A 25,115-nucleotide genomic window follows, 5' to 3' on the forward strand; every position below is an offset into this window, starting at 1 on the left:
CGCTTATACATTGGATTATAACATGATACTACTACTTTATTTAGTTTGTTACTCAGATTAGTTCTTTGCCCAACTTTGACCAACAGAAACTCTTCCAGAGGCCTATACGTCCCCTTGACATACCTTCATCATTGTGTGTGTGTGTGTGTGTGTGTTTTCCTTTGGGAACTTTCTTACTTTCTGTCACTAAAACATGCTCCGGGCTCATCTTACATATTTACAGCCCAAGTCCTAGAATCAGGCATTTTTCCAAGGAGCTCTGGTTCCTTTTATTGGAGAATGGTTTAGAATCCAAGAACTTGGTTCTTACCAAGTTGTACTTACCAAGGTGTACTTACTGCTACTGGGGTGTTATTGCTTCTGGGCTCTTCTCGGGTGACGGAAATGTATGGCTATATACTAACCAATGTATATACACATACCTATAATATACTATATGTAACTGTATCTGTTTTAAACTAAACACAAGTTCATACTGATGCCTTTAGTTCTAATCCATTACCATATAAATCTTTCTAGTTTCCTTTTCTTCTTTATCTGTAACTTCCATTCCAACAGAGAGAAATCTGGCTTCCACCATCCACCCTACATTTTCTTATCTGTGCATATTCTACTATTCGTGTGTAGTTGTTTTAGAATTGTTCACCTGTACTGCTTTATCATCTAGAGGACTGTTCTTATGTGTAATTTCTTCTGCCTTCTGTTTTACACACTTCACTCATTTTCCACCTTAACATAGATTAGCACCTTGGTCCCTCACCCCATTCAGTGAGTTTGTTTCATGTATTTGTCATATATATGATTCTTTTGTCACATTCTGTATTCCATCCTGGTGTCCCCTGACCTTCTCATTAGCCTCCCCTTTATGTGTAATAATTTTCCTTTCTCTGAGGTCTTTGTCTGAAAGTAATATTCCAACTTTATTTGATTAGTGTTAGCATGGTTTATCTTTATCCCTTTGCTTTACTTATCAGTCTTTATATTGAAAGTGGGTTTTTTGTAAACATATAGTTGGTCTCTTTTTATTATTATTATTATTATTATTATTATTCACTGTTGACAGTCTCTGCTTTTAGTTGGAATATTTATAGACCATTCACATTTGGAGTGATTACTGACATATTTGAATTAATATTAGCCATGTTTGTAACTATTTTTCTTATTTATTGTCAGAGGCTTCTTTTTCTTCCTTCTCTTTTTTTGTACCTTGCTTTTTTATGTGTGTGTGGTTAAAAAATATATAACATAAAATTACCATCATAACCATTTCTAAGCATATAGTACAGTGGTGTTAACCATATGCACATGCAGATCTCTAAAAATTTTCCATCTTACAAAAGTGAAATTCTGTACCCACCGAACAATAGCTTCCCTCCTCCCTGCGGCTTCTGGCTAACATCACTCTATCCTCTGTTTCCAAGAGTTTGACCACTTTAGATATCCCATACATGGAGAATCATGCAACATTTGTCTTCTGTGACTGGATGATTTCACTTAGCATAATTGTCTCCAAAGTTCATCCATTTTGTAGACTATGACAGGATTTCCTTCTTTTTAAGGCTGGATAATATTTCATTGTATGTATAGACCATGTTTTCCTTATCTGTTCATCTGTCAGTAGTCACTTAGGTTGCTTCCACTTTTTGGCTGTTGTGAGTAATGCTACAGTGAACATGGGTGTGCTGCACATAGCACTTCAAGATCCTTTTTTCAGTTTTTTTGGATATATACTCAAGAGAGATTGCTGGATCATGTGGTAATTCTGTTTCTCATTTTTTGAGGAACCTCTGTAACTGTTTTCCATAACAGCTGTACCATTTTACATTCCCACCAACAGTTTCTCCAAATCCTCATTAACACTTGTTGTTTTCTGTGTTTTTTTGTGTGTTTGTGGTGTTTTTGTTTTTGTTTTGTTTCGATAGTGGCCAATTTAACAGGTGTGAAGTGACCTCTTACTGTGGTTATGATTTGCATCTCTGTAATGATTAGTGATGTTGAGCATCTTTTCATATGCTTGTTGGGTATTTGTTCCTTGGAGCAATGTCTATTGAAGTCCCTTGCCCGTTTTTTATCAGATTATTTGCTTTTTGTTTGTGGTGTTGATGACTTATAGGAGTTATTTCTATATTCTTGATATTATCCCCTTATCAAATATATGGTTTGCAGATATTTTTTCCAGTTTCATAGGATGCCTTCTCATTTTGTTATATTTTTTCTTTTGCTACACAGAATTTTTTTTTAAGTTTGATGTGGTCCCATTTGTCTATTTTTACTTTTGCTCCCTGTTCTTTTGGTGTCATATCCAAGAAATTATTGCCAAATCCACTGTCATAAATCTTTTCTCTTGTTTTATTCTAGAAATTTTATATTTTCAGATCTTATGTTTAGGTTTTAACTCATACTGAGTTAATTTTTGTATATCGTGTGAGGTAAGGATCCAACTTTGTTTTGCACATGGATATCCAGTTTCCACAGCATCATTTGTGGAAGAGACTATTCTTTCTTCAGTTGCATGGCTTTGGCCATATACATAAGGGTTTATTACTGGGCTCTTATTTTTGTTCCACTGTCTAAAGGTCTGTCCTGTCTATCTTTATGCCCATGCCACACTGTTTTTATTATGCTTTTTAATGTTTTAAAATCAGAACGTCTGAGACCTCTAGCTTTGTTGTTCTCTCTCAAGATTGTTTTGGCTATTTGGGGTTCTTTGAGATTCCATATAAATTTTAGGAAGTTTTTTTTTTATTTTTTGTTTGTTTGTTTTGGAAAAAATGCCATTTGGGTTTTGATCAGGATTGCATTGAATCTGTAGATTGTGTTGGGTAGTATGGACATTTTAACAATATTAACAATATTAAGTCTTCTAAGCCATGGACACAAAATGGCTTTCCTTTATTTCTGTCTTTTTAAATTTACTTCAGCAATATTTTGTAGTTTTTACTGTCCAAGTCTTTTCCCTCCTAGGTGAAGTTTATTCCTAAGTATTCTTTTTGATGCTGTTGTAAATGGTTTTGTTTTCTTAATTTTATTTTTAGATTACTTATAATTAGCATATAAAAAGACACCTGATCCCTGCATGTTAATCTTGTATCCTACAACTTACCTGAATTTATTAGTTCTCACAGTTTTTTGTTGGAATCTTTATAGTGTTTTCTGCATATGAGATCATGTAGTCTGCTAACAGACATATTTTATTTTTTTCTTTCCATTTTGGATTCGTTTTATTTATTTTTCTTGCCTAATTGTTCTGGCAAGAACTTCCAGTACTGTGTTGAATAAAAATGGTGAGAGTGGGCATCCTTGTCTTGTTCCTAATTTTAAAGGAAAAGCTTTCAGTTTTTTACTGTTGAGTAGGATGTTAGCTATGAGTTTTTCATATATGACCTTTATTATGTTGATGTAAATTTTTTCTATTACTAGTTTTTTGAGTGTTTTTATCATGAAAAGGTATTGAATTTTGTGAAATGCTTTTCCTATATCAATTTAGGTGAGCATGTGAATTCCCTCAGTTTTTATTTGTCTAGAAAGTCTTTATTTCTGCTTTACTTTCTTTTTTTTTTTTAAGATTTTATTTATTTATTTATGAGACAGAGAGAGACACACAGCAAGAGAGGGAACAGAAGCAAGCAGAGTGGGAGAGGGAGAAGTAGGCTTCCTGCCGAGCAGGGAGCCAGATGCGGGGCTTGATCCCAGGACCCTGGGATCATGACCTGAACTGAAGGCAGACGCTTAATAACTGAACCACCCAGGCACCCCATCTACTTTACTTTCTTTTTTTTTTTTTTAAAGATTTTATTTATTTATTTGACAGAGAGAGACACAGCGAGAGAGGGAACACAAGCAGGGGGAGTGGGAGAGGGAGAAGTAGGCTCCCCGCAGAGCAGGGAGCCCGATGCGGGACTTGATCCCAGGACCCTGGGATCATGACCTGAGCTGAAGGCAGTCGCTTAACCAACTGAGCCACCCAGGCGCCCTCTACTTTACTTTCTAAGGATAGTTTTGTGAGATATAAAATTCTAGGTTTGTGTTGTGGTTCTTTTTTTTTTTCTCTCTCAACATTTTGAATGTTTCACTCTCTTCTTACTTAATGGTTTCTGATGAGAAGGCCAATGTAATTCTGAACTTTGTTCCTCCATATGTAAGGTGTTTGTTTGCATGTGTGTGTATTTTTTCCTCTGACTTCCTTCAAGTGTTTCTCTTTGCCTTTGGTTTTCTACAGTTTCGATATAATATACCTAGGCTTATTATTTTTGGAATTAGTCTTGCTTGGTGTTCTCTGAATTTTCTGAATCTGTAGTTTGGTGTCTGTTATTAATTGGAAAGTTTCCATCGTTATTACTTTAAATATTTCTCCAGTTCTGTTCTCTTTCTTCCGCTTCTGATATTCCAGTTACTCATGTGTTAACATATTTTAAAATTTTCTCACAGTTCTTTTGTGTTTTGTACTTTTCATTCATTTCTGTGTAATAATGCATTTCAGTTTGGGAGGTTTATATTGACCTATCTTCAAGCTCATTGATTCTTTCCTTGGCCATACTGAGTCTTCTAATGATCCCATCAAATACATTCTTCATTTCGGTTATGATTTCTAGCATCTCCTTTTAATTCTTTCTTAGAATTCTTTTCTCTCTGCTTACATTATGTATCTGTTCTTGCATGTTGTCTACTTTTTCCATTAGAGTTGTTAACATATTAATCATAGTTATTTTAAGTTCCCTTTCTGACAATTCCATCTGTTTCATATTCTAACATCTGAGTCTGGTTCTGACTCTTGCTTTGTCTTTTTGGACTATGTTTTTCTTTCCTTTTGGCATGCCTTGTTATTTTTTTGTTGGATGCCAGACATGTTGAATTGGTAATAGGAATTCAAATTAATAGACTTCTAATGTGAGGACTTATGTTAATCTGACTAGTAGTTCAGCATAGTTCAGTGTTTGTTTTAGCTATTGGAGCTGGAGGCTTTAAATTTTTCTAGTGTCCTGCTTTTATCTTCTCTCTTGGTGTTAGGCTATCTTTAGTACTATTTCTCAGAGAGACTCTGTGCCTTGAAGCCTTTAAGCATACTCCAGTATTATTGTACTAGAGTCCTGTTGTGATGGTGGTACAGTGTGATGGAGGGAGAAATGTTCTATAATCATTCAATTAAATCTCAGTCTTTCACTGGGCCAGTGTCTCTGTCCTGTGACCTTCACAAGTTTTTCTGCTTATATAGCTACTCCCCTCTCACCACCTTCCATGAGACAAAAAGAGGAGAGGAAGATGAAGCAAGAATGCCCTACCTCCACAGCTCTGTGAAAAGGCTCTGGTAAAATCTTTCACTCTGCAGAGGAAGCTTTTGTTATTGAGAAGGCTCTGGGGCTAATTCACAAGCATTACTCTCCTTCCCCTGACCTCACAGGAGAGGATCTTTTCTTGGTTCTTTACTATGAGAACCTGTTCAGGTTCCTGGAAGTAAAGGCCATGAACGGTTGGGAGCCCATCAAGGACTGTGGCCTTTGGGAATCTCTTACTCACGAGCTAGTTCACACTCAGCCTCCAGCAAGTCATCAAAATTACTTAAAATTATACTTTGCCTACCAGTTTTTGGTTCCAGGGGTTTCTGTGTCTGATAAGCACATCTCAGCTATGATTCTATTTCTGTTTCTTTATCTCAGTCTGTGTCTGTATCTATATCTGTGTGTGAATTTATTGGGAATCACAGTTATTTATGGGATGTGGTATATATTTTTGTTTTCCTGTAGTATATTGTATATAGCAAATGCTCAGTAGATATGTTCTTAATATTTCAACATTATAGAAACATATTTAGAAAAATATATTTGAAGATATAGCTTGTTTCCCTTCTCCATTAGCACTCTGTCACACTAAAGGGGATGATGCACTTAAATGAACACTAGCTCTAGATCGCCTAGATTGTTCAACCACTTATTAGCTCTGCGATCTTGGTCAAGTTATTTAACTTCTCATTATGTCATTCAACGTGTATGTATAATGAAAGCAAAAAGATTTCCTTGTTGAGAGGTTGGTCAGGAGTTAAAAGAGTATATACATGTATACAAAAGCATTTATAGCACTGCCTGGTATGCATATTATAAGGACTCAACAAATGTTAACCATTAGCAGAAAGAACAATAGCATGATTCTTATTCAGTAAAATCTGTATGTTTTTGTGTGACATAGAACTTTGTTTATTATTTGGCTGCAGTCTTTTTTGTTCAGCCTCATCAGCAATTACCCCTACAATATTAAACTTTTGATAGCTCCCTAAGTATGTTACATCTGTTCATTCTTTGTCTTTTCTAAATATGCTGCGGCCATGGCCTGGCATATCTTTTTCCTGTCTCCAGTTGGCAAAGTCCTAACCACCCATCCAGTCTTATCTTTAATACTACCTTTCATAAAACAGTTACTGATTCTTCCAGACGGCCTTAGCACTTTTCTTCCAGAGTTCTTACTGCATGAGTACATGAGTATCTACTGAATACTGATGTATTACTATCGTTTGTTTTTTGAGGCACTGAGAGTAGGGACCCAGTCTCTTCATTACTGTTACTGACTTGGTACTTAGCACATAGTTATTCAATAAATATTTATTGAATGAATGTAAGTGAAATGACTCCGAAGCAGATATTGGCCAGTTCACATAAAAGTTTTCTGTCAGGGCATAGCACTGACACATACATTACTGCCCTTCCCTCCTGACTCAGTTCTAACATTATCTGTGCTCCCATGAAAGCAGGTCCATCACTTTCTATTATTGTTAACTGTTTTCTTGTCTGTCTTCCCCACTAGAATGAGAGTTAGTTTAGGATATCAGCTCAGTCGTTCTCATTTTTTAAGATGCCAAGGGAGGATTCTGTACAGCAATAACTATTTGTTGAACAAATAAGTTATTTTAGTGTTGCATGGTGGGAGAAAAGAAGGAAAGAAGGAAGAATGAAAATTTAAAAGGATAAGTGGCAACAGTATGTTTTATGTAAGTAATTAGAAAGAAAAAAAATGATGTTTGAAGTAGGTTAAAGTAAGTAAAAAATAGAATTTACATTTTTGTTTCATTCTGCTGGTTAAAAATTTCAAAGAATGTTGGTGAAGATGCCGAGAAAGGGGAACCCTCTTACTCTGTCGGTGGGAATGCAAACTGGTGCAGCCATTTTGGAAAACAGTTTGGAGCTCCTCAAAAAGTTAAAAATAGAACTACCCTACAATTCAGCAATTGCACTATTAGGTATTTACCCAGAGGATACAAACATACTGATTTGAGGGGACACATGCACCCTGATGTTTATAGCAACATTATCAACAATAGCCAAACTATGGAAAAGAGCCCAAATGTCCATCAGCTGATGAATGGATAAAGAAGATGTGGGGTGCGTGTGTGTAAGTGTGTGTGTGTATGTGCCTGTTTGTGTGTGTGTGTATAAAATGGAATATTTCTCGTCAAAAGAATGAAATCTTGCCATTTACAACAATGTGGATGGAGATAGAGGATATATGATAAGTGAAATAAGTCAGAGAAAGACAAATACCATATGATTTCACTCATGTGGAATTTAAGAGACAAAACAGATGAACATGGGGGAAAGAAGAGAGGCAAACTATAAAACAGGCTTTTAACTATAGAGAACAAACTGAGTGTTGCTGGAGGGGAAGTAGGCAGGGGGATGGCTTAAGGGGGTAATGGCTATTAAGGAGTGCACTTGTGATGAGCACAGGGTATTGTATGTAAATGATAAATCACTAAATTCTATTCCTGAAACTACTATTACACTATATGTTAACTAACTGAAATTTAAATAAAAACTTGAAACTGAAAAAAAAATGTCAAAGATCCTCAGTGTTAAAAAGAGATTGAAGAGTGAATTTAAAGGGTCAAATAGTTGGATAACAACATTTTGGGGTGTAAAATAATTTTTTTTCTCTTGGTCTCAGTTAAAATGATATGGTATTCCTATGAATATAGAAATCCTTATCATTATTGAAAGATAGGAATGAAAAAATGCAAAATTGACTATATTCCTTTTTTTTCCCTTAACATAGTGGGATGTGGTCTTCTGGCTATAAATTTTTTCCGATAGCCTTGGAATGTAATCTCAGAAGAGTGCATAATATAAATCATTCATTTCAGAGGGAATTTCATGAACAGTGGTAGTGATGATAATGAATATGTGTTCTTCTGACAGGTGTAATAGAATACAGATAATCCTCTGTTCTCTCTTTTTTTTTAAGTATGTTGTATGGCAGCCAGGAATAATAATATCTTTTATAGAAATTATCATAATATTTATACATTTTTCTTAAAGAATTATCTTGACATGTAAGTTCAATAGGATGGCAAGCAATATGAAAAATTCCCTACTGGAAGTGATTAAATTGAATTTACACTGATTGTGATTACGGAAGAAGCAAGCTTTTCTTTTTCATGGTTTTGCTACAGTTTTGCTGGAGTTCATTTATGATCTTTAAAAAGTATTAACTTTCAATTAACACAGTACCATTCAGTTTGAAACAAATATTAAAATAACTACTTATTAAAAGACAGTTAAGAAATCTTCATTTAAAACTCTGAGGAATTTTTTTAAATGATAATGAACATCTCCATATATCTGCCAAATGAATGGATTTAGTAGTATTCTTGTAAGCCATCAACGTCTAAAACAGTCACTATTCCTAAAAAAAAAGATATATCCTGTTGTATAAAATCTTTCTTAAAGATAACATAATTTATTGTAAGTGAGCCTTGTGTAGGCACATAGCTTAGACTCTTCATGCTTTTCTAATTTCATTTGATCATTAATCTAATTAATCTCATAACATGCAAAACTACCTTTTCTACTCTGTTCCTTGCTTACTCTTCAGTACGAAAGCTCTCTACTGAAGGTAATGTCTTCTCTGGGCGTTTTCTGTACTTCCTTCTACTTCCCTATCCATTGCCTCTCTAGTGCTTCTTATTTCATTGCTTGTTTTTAAAAACAAAGAAATATTAACACGGGTATCTATAGCCATTTACTTTGAAAACTAAATGAAACATGACAGGTTTGGATAGGATTATATTTTGATTAACTAAAATTTCCTTCCATGAAATACCAGGCATCTGAATATTGAAATATTAAGAGTCAACTGTAGTTCTCCTACTTTCTTATTATTCTATGATTGGTAGCAGCTTGAACCATGCTAACTACTTCAACCTGGCCTTGCCAAATCATGTCAGGATTTCAAAGAGAATATGGACCTTTTGGAAAATACATATTTCTAGATGGGGGGAAATGTATTCTTAAACTGTCACTAGTATTTGTATGGGTTTCCCAGTTTTATCAAAAATGGTCCTAAGTTATTTTTACTGTAACTTCGGTTTTGAGCTTTGGTGTTCTCTCTGTTTTGTCTTTTCTTCAAATTCTCCAAACTCAAAGTTTTTGCCTATGATATTCTAAGACATTTCAGAACAAGAGATAATTTGGTTGATAACTGAGTATTTTGAGTTACAGAGTTCTTCATGTGGGTGTGTTACAAGAATGCTATGTAAAATACTTGAAAAAGAAATTCTCTGCTTCCATGACTTACCTTTGAACAAATGGATTTAGGTATAAAAATTCTAGTTAAGAACAGAACTAAGTTTTTCTTTGAGTGTTTACAATGTGTTGCTGTGCTGTGCTTTTAAAAATATTTTTTAGTTCACTTAATCCTTTTAAGATATTGAACAGTAGCTACTGCTGTTCCTATTATATAGACATCATAATAGCTAACATGTGTTGATCACTTACTGTATGCCATGCCCTGTTGTAAGAGCTTTGCATGATCTGTCTCAGTTACAGACTTTATCAGAAGGTATCATTCTTACCCCTGCAAAGTACTAAATTTCTGGACACATTAAACAATTTGCTCAAGTGGGCCAGCTATTTAGGGATTACTCTTGAGGTGATCACACTCAGATCTGTGAGATTTCCAAGCCTGTATCCCTCTTTCTATGCCAGTGCTTCTCTCCCTCTTTTCTTTTTTAAGTAGGCTCCATGACCAATGTGGGGCTTGAATTCTATGACCTTAAGATCAAGAGTCACATGCTCTACTGATTGAGCCAGCCAGGTGTCCACTATAACACATCTATGCTTATTTTAAAATAAAAACTCCTTTAAATGATTTAGTAATTTAATAGCTTGTATCTTTCCCCAAGTCTTCAAAGTACGATGTTTGTGTTTTCTTGGCATGGCAGCACATACCCCCAAAGTGCACATTCATTCCATTTCGAGCATGTAAGTAGGTCAGTATGTTTCTTGCAAAAAGCCTCCTCTGTATGTATAGCAGTTTTACAAGGAATGGTGTCAAGTTGACTACACTGCCCTTCTATATACCTTTGCATTGCTTTGCTAAAAACGCTCTTAGGATTGGGTGTGTCCGATCAGTCCCTCCTGGATCTCACAGATACACCTGCCAACTCAGATGTCAAACTTCCCAATGTGATGAAGACAGTTCGGGAGGTTGATGCTTAATGAGTTCTGTGCAGCCTTCACCACACATTTTTCCTACCGAAGTCAAGAGGCTCTGAGATGTTGACAGTGGTAATTTAGACTTGAGCTGAACTACTATTAAATTGTCTGTCTAGAGGCAAAGAAGTGCAGACGTTCTATTCTCCATCTCCATGTTACCTCTGTACTCACATTTTCCTATTAGTCCCATATTTTCCTGTGATTTTACACATTTTTCTCTTGCTGTAAGCAAGAGAATCTTATTTTACAACAGTGCCAAAATCCATGTGTGTATGCGTCAGCTAGCACACTGTGCTGCTAGGACTTGGGAATGAGCCAGTCCGGCGATATGCTTGTCATGCACATTTATACATACAAACCATTCTGCTGGTCATGTGCCAGCCTCTGACCATTTGCTATGCGTGTGTATGTGTGGGTGTGTGCTCCCCCTTCCACCGGGTTTAAAGATTCCTGTAATCTTGTATGTACCACCTTTGGCTCCTTCATGCTTTGGAGGTTAAAGTGAATGAGTGTTGTTTATTAAACAATGCTGCTTGCATCAGACCTTTTTTGTAAGTCACAGAAAATTATTATTCACAGAAGGTGGCTCAAGAATCACTAGCCTGACAGAAAGTAGGGATTTGCTAAGTTTTATTGTTAAATAACCTTATTTTATCAAACAGATGTGTTTTGAGTTGGTATCAAATGAGCCTTTGTAAGCTGCAGGTCCTTTGAATGGTGGGAAAGCAAGGGAAGATATTCTCCATTAGACTGACTTCCGAAACAGTTTTCTTAGCTTGGATCTTATAAGGAGAACTTTTAAGCCACCAGCACTTGGACTGAGCAGATAGTTGTCTTGATTTATGGCCAACTTTTCCTCCATCTGTGAGCCAGCTGAAGTATGCCACCTCCTTTTTGAGACCTCCCCTGACTCATGCAGGCAGAATAGATGTCTTGGTTTCTGTTTTCTCCTTATGTACTAAGCATATGTCCAACAAGAGCCCTTTTAAGTATTATCTTGCAATTGGTGAGGGCCTACTTCCAGAGTCACCACGATATTATTCAGTTTCTAAGAGCAGGAGTGATCTCATTTTATCTTCCCCTATCCCGTGCCTGACCTGGTGCTAGGCCTATGGTAGGTGCTCTGGAAATACGCGATGAGGAAGGGATGGATGGGTGGACCCTGTAGCATCATGATTCCTGGTAGTAAACTTCCGGACCATGGTTATAATGTAATGACTCAAAATTTGCAGCCCGACTGTCTCTGTTTGAACCCCAGCACCCCAGCTCTGCCAGATGTAGCTTTGGTACCCAGAGCAGGGTACTTAACCTCTCTGTGCCTCAGTTTCTTATTTTATAAAAGAGATAATGACACTATCTCAGAGGGAGTATGACAGTCCACGTGAAGCGCTGGCACGGTGCCTGGCACATAGCGAGCCGCAGTCATGTTTCTGTTCTTATTCTATAACTTACAAAAGTAGAATTGTAATGTGCTGAGACAACAGACTGCTTGAAAAATGTGTTTTGGGAAGCAGAGATGAATGGAAACTTACTTGTGCCTGACAAATATCCCATGGTCTTGTGCTGTGAAAGGGTATCTTTGTTAGTGCCTTGTTTGTTAGGAGTATGTTGAGGAATGGAAGGCCGAGGCCACAGTGAGAGCTCACTGCTGCTGCTAATGGAGCCTAGAGGTTCCATCTGGTGGGACATTGCAGTGTTACGAAGGCCATTGTCTGACTCTTCTAATTTAGGCGAACACTTGTGAGAGGTTAAGAAAGAATCAGGTTTACCAACGAATCTGTGTCCAAACCAGGAAGGGGGCGCTGTTATTTTTACTCTGGAACAGTGGGTATATATTTCAGGCAAACCAGAATTACTGGCAAGCATAGTATACACTTCCAATATATATGTGGTCTGGTTGGTGGAAGAACCTTTCTAGAATATTCTACCTTTGACAGGCATCTTTACCTTGAAAGTACTTTCAGAAGAAGATAATGGATCGTTTAGCCCAACTCCATTTATTCTCATTCATTAGTACATGGAATAAGCTACAGTTGATTTTTAGTCTCAGCTGCTATCCCGGATCCCAGTGTTAGCTGACTGGTCTGGGGGAAAAGGGCCAATACCTCTTCCCTCTCGTAGACTGAAAAGCAGTGGAAGCAAAAGATGATGACATGAATTAAGAATTTAACTTTTCTTTAATCTGAACTTTTAACCAACGATTATGTCCCTGAATTGAATTCCACTTTTTAAACAGGGAATTGTAACCAATAGAGTTTTGCTAACCTAGGTCCTTTGTCCGGCAACTGAGGAAAACGAAACCTATTCAAATTAGTGGCTTTCCTTGGTTTTGCCTTTTTGGTATGAGAACCAGACTAGAATTCAGGTTTCTGTTGCTGAATCCAGTGTTTGTTCAGTACCCTGGTTAAATCATCAAAGAATTCTGCATCTAAATAAATCAAATAACTCTCTATATCTTTTACTGCTGAAGCTTTCTACAAAAAAAGTATGAAATTAGGGAATTATTTACATCTGGCTTTATCCTCTTGTGAGAGCATTTGGATTTGAGAGCCAGTGGCACCCTGCCAGTGACAAATGGAGGCACTGGGATTGCCTTCCCATCATCTGCTACCTTTTATGGTGTGGAGGGATTTCTTGCTCTCCTTTGTGACCCAGCTGCGGAACAGCTGTGGTTGAGGCTCCTGCTCTTCCACTCTCACAAGGCAGCTTTCCTAACCATCCCCACGGGAACGAAGCTTCTGCAGCAAGTGTGTCAACTCAGCTGTGTGAGCCAAGGCTGCCTGAGGGGGGTTGGGGGGGGGGCAAGCAGCAGAGCAGCTTGCTTCCCATGCTATTTGCTAAAGTTTGGGATGGAGTGATCCAGCCAAGGCTCATGAAGTTGATCCTGACACAAACAAGAAGCACTCACTGCACAAACAGCCAGCTGAATGGTTGGACTTGTTGCGAAGAGCTGAGATTCAGGGGCTTTCCAGTTGCCCTAATTCCCTAAACGGAGATCAACTCACATTGACCACTTTATCCATCCTAGTCAAGTTTCCTGTTGGAAACCAATTTTTATGAACTTTTGGTGCCATCTTACGGACCACGGAATGCTGATAAAAATTGTGATTTCTTTTTTTCCCCCTGGTATAATGGAGGTGTTGACAGTAATGACAGTTTTGGGTATCACTCCGGCCTCACGATTTAATCAGATTCACCCACTGGAGGCTGTGCCCTTTTGTCACTGAAGCAACGATCCCAGTGAGAATATGCATTTAAGAAATGTGTTTTTAGTGTTTGCTTTTCCAAAATATTTAACATTTTTTATGCATTTATGACCACCTACTATGCATCTGGCCCTTGGCTAAGTGTTGATGGAACAATTCTCCTGAAGTGGTTCACAATTAGAAAAGAGGATAACAAATGATAGAGTATTTATGTTAAGTGTCACAACAAAAGTAGGAATCAAGTCATTGTTAGAGCACCCAGGAGGAAAAGACTCAGGTTAAAGAATTCTGGGCAGGTTTAATTTGGCCAAGGCCATGATCGGAAAGTTATCCAAGGCATCCAAAAATTGATTGGGGGTTATTTTCCCTGCTAATTTTCAATTAAACTAAGGGGGGAAAAAAAAGCAGACATTAATTTTATGCCTAACTATGACCTAATGTTTTGATTTCTATGTTCTTTTTTATTTATTTATTTTAAAGATTTTATTTATTTATTTGACAGAGAGAGTTAGCAAGAGCAGAAACACAAGCAGGGGAGTGAGAGAGGGAGAAGCAGGCCTCCCGCCGAGCAGGGAGCCCAATGCGGGGCTCGATCCCAGGACCCTGGGATCATGACCTGAGCCAAAGGCAGATGCTTAACGACTGAGCCACCCAGGCGCCCCTCTGTGTTCTTTTTTAGAACTCCCAGTGTGTCTCATACCCTTCCGCTGACATTTGTAACTTCCCCTCCCCTTCACAGCCAGACATATCGAGAGAGCTGCCTGCAATTGCAGGATCCATGTCCTCACCCCCACCACTCAAACTTTCCCCCACCTCCTTCTGGCTTCAGGACTTATTATTTACCTTACTGAAGTTACCAATAATCTCTGTGTCATTAAATCCAGTGGATGATTTTCAGCATTTGACATAATTGACTATTTCTGTTTTCCTGAAGGACTGTTTTACTCTACCTCCGGCCTTTTGGTTCAGCCTTGTTAACAAACTGCATTCTTGACATCTCATATGTCCCAAAGGTACCTCAGCCTTTACAGTTTTCAAAACTAATCTTACTTCCTTATCCTAGTCTTCTTCCTCCATTATTTACATGCTTTTTCTTTTTTTCTTTTTCTTTTTTTTTTCTCTGATCTCACTGTCAGGATCCTAGAGGTCATCTTTGTTACCTCCATCTCCCTCATCATTCCCTCTCCCTCTCCTATCCATCAGGTAATTTTATCTCTAGTTTCTAAATATCCTTCATGTCAGTCCAGTATTCTTTATCTCCATTAGCAATCCCTTTACTGTTTTTTAAAAGCCTGGACTAATCTGCCCCCATGCCTTCTAATCCCATTCCAACCCATTAGCCATGCTGCCTGCAGAGTGAACAGATAATGACAACTTGCTTCTTGGAACCCATAAGCCAAGTGTGCTCTACTTTTCTGTGCTTTTCATATGGCCCGCCCTTTCTCTGTCTCCCTCATTCTAGGCTCTGTACAGTGGGTTTGTGTTCCTGCCCCAGAGATTTTACCTTTGCTGTGTCTCAAGTTAGAATACTTTTTCTCCCCTTCACCTAGTTAATCATACACACCTTTCAGATTTTTAGAACAAGCAGTGATTCCCTTTCCAAGTACTCAGCTAGGTCAGATCAGCTGTTCTAAGTGAAATTCCATAGCCCTTATTTTTGTCATGCCCATAACGACTCTTGTTTTGGAAGCGTCATAAGGGCAGAGGTTACTTTTTTTTTATTCACCATTTTCATCCTAGTGCATACCACAGTGATAGGCACATGATAGATACCCGATAAATATTTGTTGAATTAAGAAAACCAATGAATAAATTTAAGGAATTGCTAAAAGTTCATTATTTTAATTAAAAACAGATATTTTTCTGTTTGGTTTGTGATTTAAAGATAAATTACATGCATTACTTTTAATGTCTAAAAGTAGCCAATTTTAATATTTTTAAATGATTGGCATCATTTTATTTTTTTAAGATTTATTAATTTCTTTGAGAGAAAGAGGAAGGGGAGGGGCAAAGAGAGAGAGTGAATTCCAAGCAGACTCCCCACCGAGCGTGGACCCTCAGTGCAGGGCTCCATCTCACGACCTTGAGATCATGACCTGAGCAGAAACCAAGAGTTGGATGCTTAACTGACTGCACCACCCAGGTGCCCCCAAAAATGACTGGCATAATTTTAAAATAAAATGTTAGGATATATTTATCTGTAATGTAGTTATAAATTTGATTCCAACAAAATTTTTACTTCACCACAACTTCATCAGACATTTTAATAAAATATCTGAATATAGTTCTTATGAACTAATATTACAGATGGAGAATAATTATGATAATATGTTGATTTTAACTTGACATTGAGCTTAGTATAACAATACAGTGTAACACCCAAAGCAGTTTGCCCAGATGGAGCTTACAACGTGGTTGTATCCTATCAAATTAATTATCTCCCACTGAAATGTTATTACAGTATGTGTGGATGACCTCTTTAAGCTTGAAGGGAAAATATACAAGTGAACAGATGTAGAAAGGAAATGAACATTTGTAATATAACAGGAAATCTGAGTAAGCTAAACACCTTCAGTTCTGTAATATTTTAGAAATTAGCTGTTTGTATTTATACCCTAAAATCTAACTTTTTACTCATAACATCAAAGCAGTGTAGAAAGCAATGTATAATTTAGAATTTTAAAATTATTATTTTAAATATTTATGAAAAGCAAGTTATTGTAAGATACATATTTTCTCTTTTATTGAAAACATTAAATTCTAAAAGTTCTTTTTGTTTTTGTTTTTTTTCCTTTTTTCTTTTTCTTTTTCTGTTTTTTTTTTTTTCCTCCCTTCTTGGCATTCTTGCAAATTTTCTCCTTTTACTTTCCTCTCATGCAATGTACCAAGTATCTGGTGTTCTTTCTCCTTCCCAGTGCTTGGTCTGTGGCCTCCTATCTGGCCAGTCTTACCTAAATTAGTTCTCCAGACTCTCTTGCCCTAACATCTCAGTCAAGTAGAACTTGATTACCCCACTGTGTATTTGCCTTCCTACCAACTCTTACTCATTCCCATTTGAGTAACTGAACCTGCCTTCACCTAGGTGCCACAAGTCACAGATGCCGAGTTATCTTAGATTCCTGTTTTCCTGTTCTACCCATATACCCAGTCCATCAGCCATCTATCTTCCAGCAATTCCAAATATAACCACATCTTATCACTTCCACTTCACTCTAGTGTTTGCCACGGGTAACCTTCTAAGTGGTCTCCCTGTTTGCTCTTCTGTGCCTGAAACACTTTTCCACCCAAAATGTGAAGTGTTTTCATAAAAAATCTAAGTTTGATCATATACCTTTATGTAGAATTGTCCATGGTGTTCTTCCTAGTCAAAAGAAATTCCAGTGGTTGTTTCAGCATCACGTGTACTGAAATTGAACTGATACGGAAAGGATTAAATGGCCTCGATGCAAGGATTACACACTCATGAGCTGTTCCATATTTTTTGAAGTTCTCACAGTCTGTACGACCCTTCGCTAGTTAACACCAAGGAAATGATAGGAATCAAGGCAGCATGTGGCATTCAATATCAAAGCTGTTATTTTCACTACCAAAAAAGAAAAATGAATTCCAAATTCCGTACAGTGTGTCCTATGCCCTATGCAGTCTGGTCCTTCCTGTCTCTCATGCTCATTTCCTGTGACTCTCTCCGGGAATTACATAATTTTTTACAAAATTATTTTAATAGCTACATAGCATTTCATTGAAATGATATCTGCTTAACCAAGTCCATGCTGATGGACATTGAGTTTGTTTAAACAGTACTGCAATGAAAATGAATAGCCACTTCTTGGTATTTACAGATATTTCCTTAGAACCAATGCCTAGAAAGAAAATTGTTTGGCCAAAGTAGATCTATGATTTAAAGGCTTTTGATACATATTGTATTGCTCCCCAGGAAGATATTACCACATTTTTACTATATTTTTGCTATTTGTTGTATGAGTACCTGTTTTTATGAACCCTTGGCAATATTGAGTTCTTTTATTTTGGGGGAACTTCATGGATAGATGAATAATAACATTTCAGTGTGTTAATTTGCATTTTAGGTAAATTGAATATTGAGTAAGTTTAACATGTTTTTATAGGGATTTTAGCATTATTTTTTGGTGTTTGCAAACTACTTATTTGTGTCTCTCACTTTTAGGCCAGAAACTCAGCTCTTTGTGGGCAATCCACTTCTTTATCTTTCTGGAATGAAATTCACTCTGTTGCAGTCTTTCATCCCACTTGGTCAGCCCTTTAATTTCGGCCAGTTCTGTGGTCTGCTCCCCTTCTAAAGGTTCCCCTAAATCTGAGAGGCACAGCGGTGTTCAAAAACGCTGGGAAACAGGCTGCCCTGGTCAAGTTGGCCTGAACCAAAGCCTTTACCTTGAGGTCTGATGGCTCTGCAAGAGGACCTGGGATTGGGTTTCAGGGAAGCTTTGCTCAGGTTGGGAGTTCTGGGATCCAGCCTTCTTAGGCAAGCCACAGAGCATCTGTGCTTCTGGCGTTCTTGACACCCTCTCCAAATGCTGCCCCTGAACATTGTAAGGCACTCCCTGTCATGGCTAGCTTCCCTCAGTGTTATTTGACATAATTTTTCAATGAGTTTAAGCCTTATACAAAATATTCCAAGTATTATTCAGGCAGTTTCTGCTTTAGGATGCATAGGAAAAGAGGTCACAAAAGGTCTGGAATTTATAGAAAGGGGGACTGGGAGGACAATTTAGGGAGGAAGAACATAAACTAGTATCAGTAAGCTATTCAGCCACATTCATTTTTGTATCTTATTCTATCATATTTTAAAGCTTTCTAGAAGAAATATTATTCCATCCCTAAAAAAAAAAATGTCGTGGTCAGATTTTAGGTATCTGATATTTTCATGGGGAAGTATTTTAGTGGTATGAAGATGAAATATTTCATCATGAAAGTTACCACTGGCCCTGTCCTTCTACTTTGCCTCTAATTAAAGTTAGCTCTGGATGATAATATATAATGACTTGACGGGTATGAAAATTAAATGGTTTGATATAAATCATCTTGGTTTGTAAAAATTACTTGAATTGTTAGGCTTTTTAAAAATGATTTGTTTTTTTTTGTCTTTTGAGAAGGAAACACCTTTATCTCCTAAAGGCACTTCATACATAAACAAGATGATGTTAAAATGGACTATCAGATAATGCCCTTTCCATTTGTAAGTGGTGGTCTTCACAAATTAATTTTTCAAGAGTATCTTTTTAGTTGCTTTTCCTTCCTTTGCACTCATTAAACCACAGTCCATGTTTAAACAACACATTTACCAAACTATACTTAAGGTTTGGGACCTGTTGTATGGCTGCTTCCCTTTCTTATGTGTTGTCCATATAGATAGACACTTGCATGTGAAATGAAGATGTGAATTTCATTGGTTCTGGAAAATGACCACCATCCATAATTGTCAAACATCCTCCAAGAGTAAACACTAAAATGTACGGAAGTGGCCTCTAGATACACAACTGCAGGAGGCTTCCGTACTAAACTTACAGCAGCCTCTGAATAAGGAGCAGGGACACCGAAGGGAAATTGTCTGCTTTGTTCTTTGTGTTACTCTGTTCGGTACGCCAACCAATACTGAAGACCCAGGTAGTCCCTGGTTACAATATAAATATTTGGTTACAACTTAGACTTGTTCTGAGGAACTGTTTTTATGGTTTTATAGACAATAGTACATGTTAAGTTTCCAGATGTGAAGTGGAGAAATTGCTACTCTGTTCACAGCTCTGTACTTTACTGAAAACATGTGAACATGTGAACTAAATAACGAAGAAGTAACTATAAGCTATTAAGTTATATAAAGACAATAGTGATAGCCTATTTATTTTTTGACTGGTTATATTTACACAATACTTGGATGACTGTTGAAGGACAGGTAAAGTCTTATGAGAGCAATTTAGTTCATAGGACAAGATTAATACACTAATTACATTCTTATATAAATACAAATTTAAAAAATATATATATAATGCAATGCAATCATGGCAAATCTTGATGTTTTCTGGTGTCATTCAGTAAAACAGCGGTTCTGAGCTATGGGATCAAGACACACTTTACGGGGGGTGGTTGATATAATGACTAATTTATTACTAAAAAGTATGTACAAAATTTGTGGTATGGTTTACTTTTTCAACTGTAACGATTCAAGCTAAAGCCTAATAGTGTAATTCTCTCTCTCTTTTTAAAAGATTTTATTTATTCATTTGAGAAAGCGAGAGTGAGGGAGAGAGAGCAGAGCGGCGTGAGGGGCAGAGGGAGAAGCAGACTCCCCACTGAGCAGGGAGCCCGATGCAGGGATCACAACCTGAGCCAAAGACAGACACTTAACCAGCTGAGCCACCCAGGCATCCCCCAGTGTAATTCCCTCTTATACTTAGTATTCCTGAGTGCTTTAAGTGGGAGTTAGGAATGTTTGGGGGGAGTGTATGTATTTTTGTATAAAAATATATATGTATAGGGGCTCCTGGGTAGCTCAAGTGACTAAATGTCTGATTCTTGATTTTGGCTCAGTTTGTGATCTCAGGGTTGTGGGATCGAGCCCCACATTGGGCTCTGCGCTGGGCATGGAGCCTGCTTAAGATTCTCTCTTTCCCTCTCCCTCTGTATATTTTGTAGTTGGGAAAAGTGTTAATCAGCCATCAGAAGAGGTGCTGCTTGCCGTGTATACCCACCTGGGTGGGCACCGGTTTCTGAACAGTGGTGGTAGCATCCAGTTTAATTAGAAAACAAAATAAGCCAAAAGTGACTCCCACACTATGGAACAGGCTATATAAACTTTACCATTTACCTAACACGTGTAGGTTTTATTGCTTCCAGTCAGAAGAGGGAGGACCTGACAAAGCCTGGCCCTAAGAATGATTTTTCCATGAGTTTAAATAATACTATCTGGTATCTACGTTTTTAATACTCAGTGTAGTGTTACAAGTGACATACTAATGCAAATATAGTGTAAGGATATTGATAATCTCAAATCCCTAATCCCTGGATACAGGTGCAGCCCTTGTCCAGGGAAATGTCCATTCTCTCTTCGCATCCTGTTCATTCTCCCCGATCCCACAGCCACTGCTCCCAGATCCCACTGTGCTCTTCACAGTCCAACTGGTTAATTCTCAATATGAGAATGAACATGTGAACTAAGTAACTAAGAAGTAACTATAAGCTATTAAGCTATATAAAGACAATAGTGATAGCTTATTTATTTTTTGGCTGGTTATATTTACACAATACTTGAATGATTGTTGAAGGACAGGTAAAGTCTTATGGGAACAATTTAGCAAATTAAATATCCGCTCTCCAAGCACTTTATATATGAAGGGACTTAGTCTAGTATCTTAGAGTTCAAGTTGTATAATTAGCACGGAGGTAAGGACTCTTTTAAAAGTAATCATATCATCACAATTAAGAGAAAAAGGAAATTACTAGCAGTTGGAGCCATCACAGAAAGCTTTATAGAAAATTGAGGCTTCAGTTAAGGCTTGAAGCAAAAAATGCATATGAACAAGTGAAAAAATGAGCAACATTACAGACTGGAAGAAATAATTAAGGGAAGACATAGGAGCTACAGGTAAGGCAGATGAGGAAATTGGCCTGTTATAGTAGGGGAATTTATCCAGGAAGATTTGAGCTAGATTGTGGAAGATTTTGAAAATTAAATTGATTATTGAATAGAACGAGTGGAAGCTAGGAGCTATTAAAATATTTCTGAGCAAGAGCATAACCTAAAAACAGTTTCATTTAAGGAATATTAATCTGATGAAATGAGGTTTATTGAGTCAGGACATTTGAAATCTGCTGTGACCCTCTAGATGCGAAATGAGAGGGGCTTTTAGTTAAGGCAGGGGAAAGTGTTAAGAATGAGATGCATTTTATAGAAAAATTGTGAAGCTTAGTTTCTAGGGAACCTGGGTGGCTCAGTCCATTAAGCACCTGCCTTCAGCTCAGGTCATGATTCCAGGGTCCTGGGATCGAGTCCCGTATCGGGCTCCTTGCTCAGCGGGGAGCCTGCTTCTCCCTCTGCCTGCCGCTCCCCCTGCTTGTGTTCTCTCTCTCTCTCTCTCTGACAAATAAATAAAATCTTTAAAAAATTTTTAGTTTCTATCATGACATGAAATTTGGAAAATGATTTTTAGATTTTGGTAATTAGAAACCAAATAGTGGCATTGAAGATGGAGGGAAGAATTCTTTTAAAAAGATAGAAGGAAAAAATATCAGAGAATGTTAGAGTTTTATATGATAGATCTGAAGCTAGTTATTTCCATATGATTTGTGATTTTTTTTTAGCAGCCCTCCAAAATTGGTATTAATTATATTTACTTTCCCAAATGAGGAAAAAGAGATTCAGATGTGTTCCTAAAGATACTCAAAGTCACTCACACAGTTAAATAAGTAGAGTCAGCAAGATTCAAACACAGGCTTGTTGTCTCAGGGCCAGTTCTTTCAATGGGAATTGGAGCAATTTTTTGCCCACAGTGCTCTGTAACTAATTCCCCTGCTTATTGGGTTATGTGTTCGTTATGTGCCTCTTGCAACTAGGACTCGAGGCCAAGCATGCTATGTTGTTCACAGTTCCATCCCCGTTACTTAGAGCTGTGCAAGGCGAACAGTAGGCCTTCAGTAAATAATTTTTAACCAACAAAAACCAAGGAACAAGCACATAAACCAGTCACAGAGATGGTGGTAGAAACTGAGCCTCCCAACTCACATTTCCCATATTTGTCACAGCTGACCACAGTCTCTTTTACTTGGTTTTCCAAACCACCACACATGTTCAGACGTCAACCAATATACAAAATGAGTCATGGTGCTTGATGCGAGGAGTTTGTACAACCAGTGGATACTCCACAATGCTTCCTTGTAGGAAATGCTGACAAAATCTAAAAGCACCAAGAAAAACCTGCCGAGAAACGACTTTTTCTTCTCCACTTTCTTTTTTTTTTTTTTTTTTAAAGATTTTGTTTATTTATTTGAGAGAGAGAATGAGAGAGAGAGAGAGAGCAGGAGAGGGGGGAGGGTCAGAGGGAGAAGCAGACTCCCTGCCGAGCAGGGAGCCCGATGCGGGACTCGATCCCGGGACTCCAGGATCATGACCTGAGCCGAAGGCAGTCGCTCAACCGACTGAGCCACCCAGGCGCCCTTTCTTCTCCACTTTCTTAACTGTCATCTTTCTAAAACAATAATAGTTGAAAGGATAAATTGGATTGAGCCTAGCATTAACCTCCCAGGCACCATATTTCTTCCTAAGACCCAGTAATATATGTGTGTGGTTGGTTTATGCATTTGGTTGACTCTTGATTTTATATACTCTTGTGAGGATTTTATTTTCCTCCTCATTATTTGGCACTTGACTAAATAAATAGTGATCAAAGCGGAAAGATAGGTTTTTGCAGGATGGTTTGGTACTCCCTCCCTAGAAAGAATGTTCTGGCCTTCAATGTGTTTATTTTGCATCTAGGAGATGTTGGGACTCACTGCCTTTAATAACTTGGTCCACTGAGCAACCAGAGTCCTTTGAGATCTGGCGCATGTTTTTAATGCTACATACTATTGTTTTGCCAGTGGACTACACACAAGCATTTTATAACCCCATTTACTGTGACATTGGTAAATGAGCTAGTTTCTTCTCTATCCTGAAAAACTTAAAGTGGAAGAAGGTTCACAGACCCTTTGTATCTTTGTATATAACATTTGTACAGACTCTTTACAATGACAGCTTTCATTTTGCATCTTATCCTCTGCAAGTTCTTTGTACATCATTTTCTAATCATTTAAAGGCTGACCACATGTTTCTGAGACTGTGTATATAACAAAACATATTCTTTGACATTCAGAATTCTGCATTCTATTGCATACTGTGTGTGTGTGTATGTGTGTGTGTGTGTAATAGTTAGCATTCATTAAAACTTAAAATATACCTAGGTACTATAATAACTACTTTTTATGTTTCTGCCTCAGATAATCTAATCTTATGAAATAGATTTGATATCTTCTTTTTAAAATTAATATACTTTATCTTTAGAGTAGTTTTAGGTTTATAAAAAAGAATTGAGGGGCGCCTGGGTGGCTTAATCAGTTGGGCATCTGACTCTTGATTTTGGCTTGGGTTGTGATCTCAGGGTCATGGGGTCAGGCTCTGCGAGCAGTGCAGGGTCTGCTTGGGATTATCTCTCCCCCCTTCCTCTGCCCTTCCCCCCACTTGTGCTTCCTCCCAAATAAATAAATAAAATGTTTTTAAAAAATTGAGCTAAAATTTCCCATATACTCCCTTACTCTCCTACCACCCTACACAGTTTCCCTGTTATTATCAGCCTGCATTAGTGTTGTCTATGAGTTTTGACAAATATATAATGACTTGTATCCACTATTACTGTATCCTACAGAATAGTTTCACTGCCCTAGAAATTCCCTGTGCTCCACCAATCTTCATTTTTATCATAGAGAACATTCCAGCTATGAGATGATATAATTTTCTATAAACATGGCTACGCCAATGGGGGAACTGTTCTGTCTGCCTAGAATCCATGATATGAACTTACACGTTATACTGCCTGATTCACTACAGTTATTTAATTATTTTAAGTAATCCTAACTTTGTAAGATTCTTGCTAAGTCTTATTAACTTCATGAAAGTATGATACGTGTGGGGAGCATTGTGCCTGTACTTTCCTTTTTTTCCCTCTGAAGTTAAAATGTTATGAGAAGTATGGCAGGCAATTAAAATTTTAATTATTGGGTATTTAGCGAGACTTGTGAGTGAAAGAAAAGTTACTGACTGGTGTAGTATTAGTAAAATGAAAGAAGAAATGAAGATGTCGGTTGTCTGCCGTCTGCTATAGACGGTGGAAGCTGTATGTAGGCTGGGTCCTACTGGGGAGAGTAATGGCGAATAAAGGATGTAGCGACAGTGAATTTTTTAAATGAGTGAATGAACAATAAGGAAGGGGTAGATGGAGAAATGAGTTGAAGTTGAATGGTGGGATGTAGAATATTAGGTTAATTACACACCTCTACCTTTGCAAGATTTATCTCTGTAACAGTGTTTAAAAAATATATCTGAAGAAAGAGAAAAACATTGCTTGAAGTTCCCATGGTAGAGAGAGTATCAATTAGAAGGAACAAGGAGATAAGATGAGTTCTCTTTACTCTAGACCATGACTTCTGGACAGGTCCACCACCCAGTGCCTCGCTGCCACTCAGACAACATAACTCTTCTTTCCAGCCTCGTAAGGCAAGACAGACTTGCCCCAGGAAGGTTCTTCTTGGGGCTCTTCTCCTACCTCAAGCCATCCCTTTGTGTTACTCTGTAGGCAATTTTAGTTCAGAAGCTATAACACAGTAAAGAACATAGTTTTAGGATCTGCCAGGACTCATGTTGTTTCATGAA

The 25,115-nt window shown here is 37.5% G+C and overlaps 1 protein-coding gene across 1 annotated transcript in view; it reads left to right on the forward strand.

The window, feature by feature from the left end:
• TMTC2 (transmembrane O-mannosyltransferase targeting cadherins 2) overlaps positions 1-25,115 on the forward strand; it is a 341,011-nt gene that overhangs the window by 280,624 nt on the left and 35,272 nt on the right. The gene's annotated exons all lie outside the window — the stretch shown is intronic.

This window comes from Leptonychotes weddellii, chromosome 5, assembly GCF_054177405.1.
Source record: "Leptonychotes weddellii isolate Sample4059 chromosome 5, ASM5417740v2, whole genome shotgun sequence".
NCBI classification, from domain to species: domain Eukaryota; kingdom Metazoa; phylum Chordata; class Mammalia; order Carnivora; family Phocidae; genus Leptonychotes; species Leptonychotes weddellii.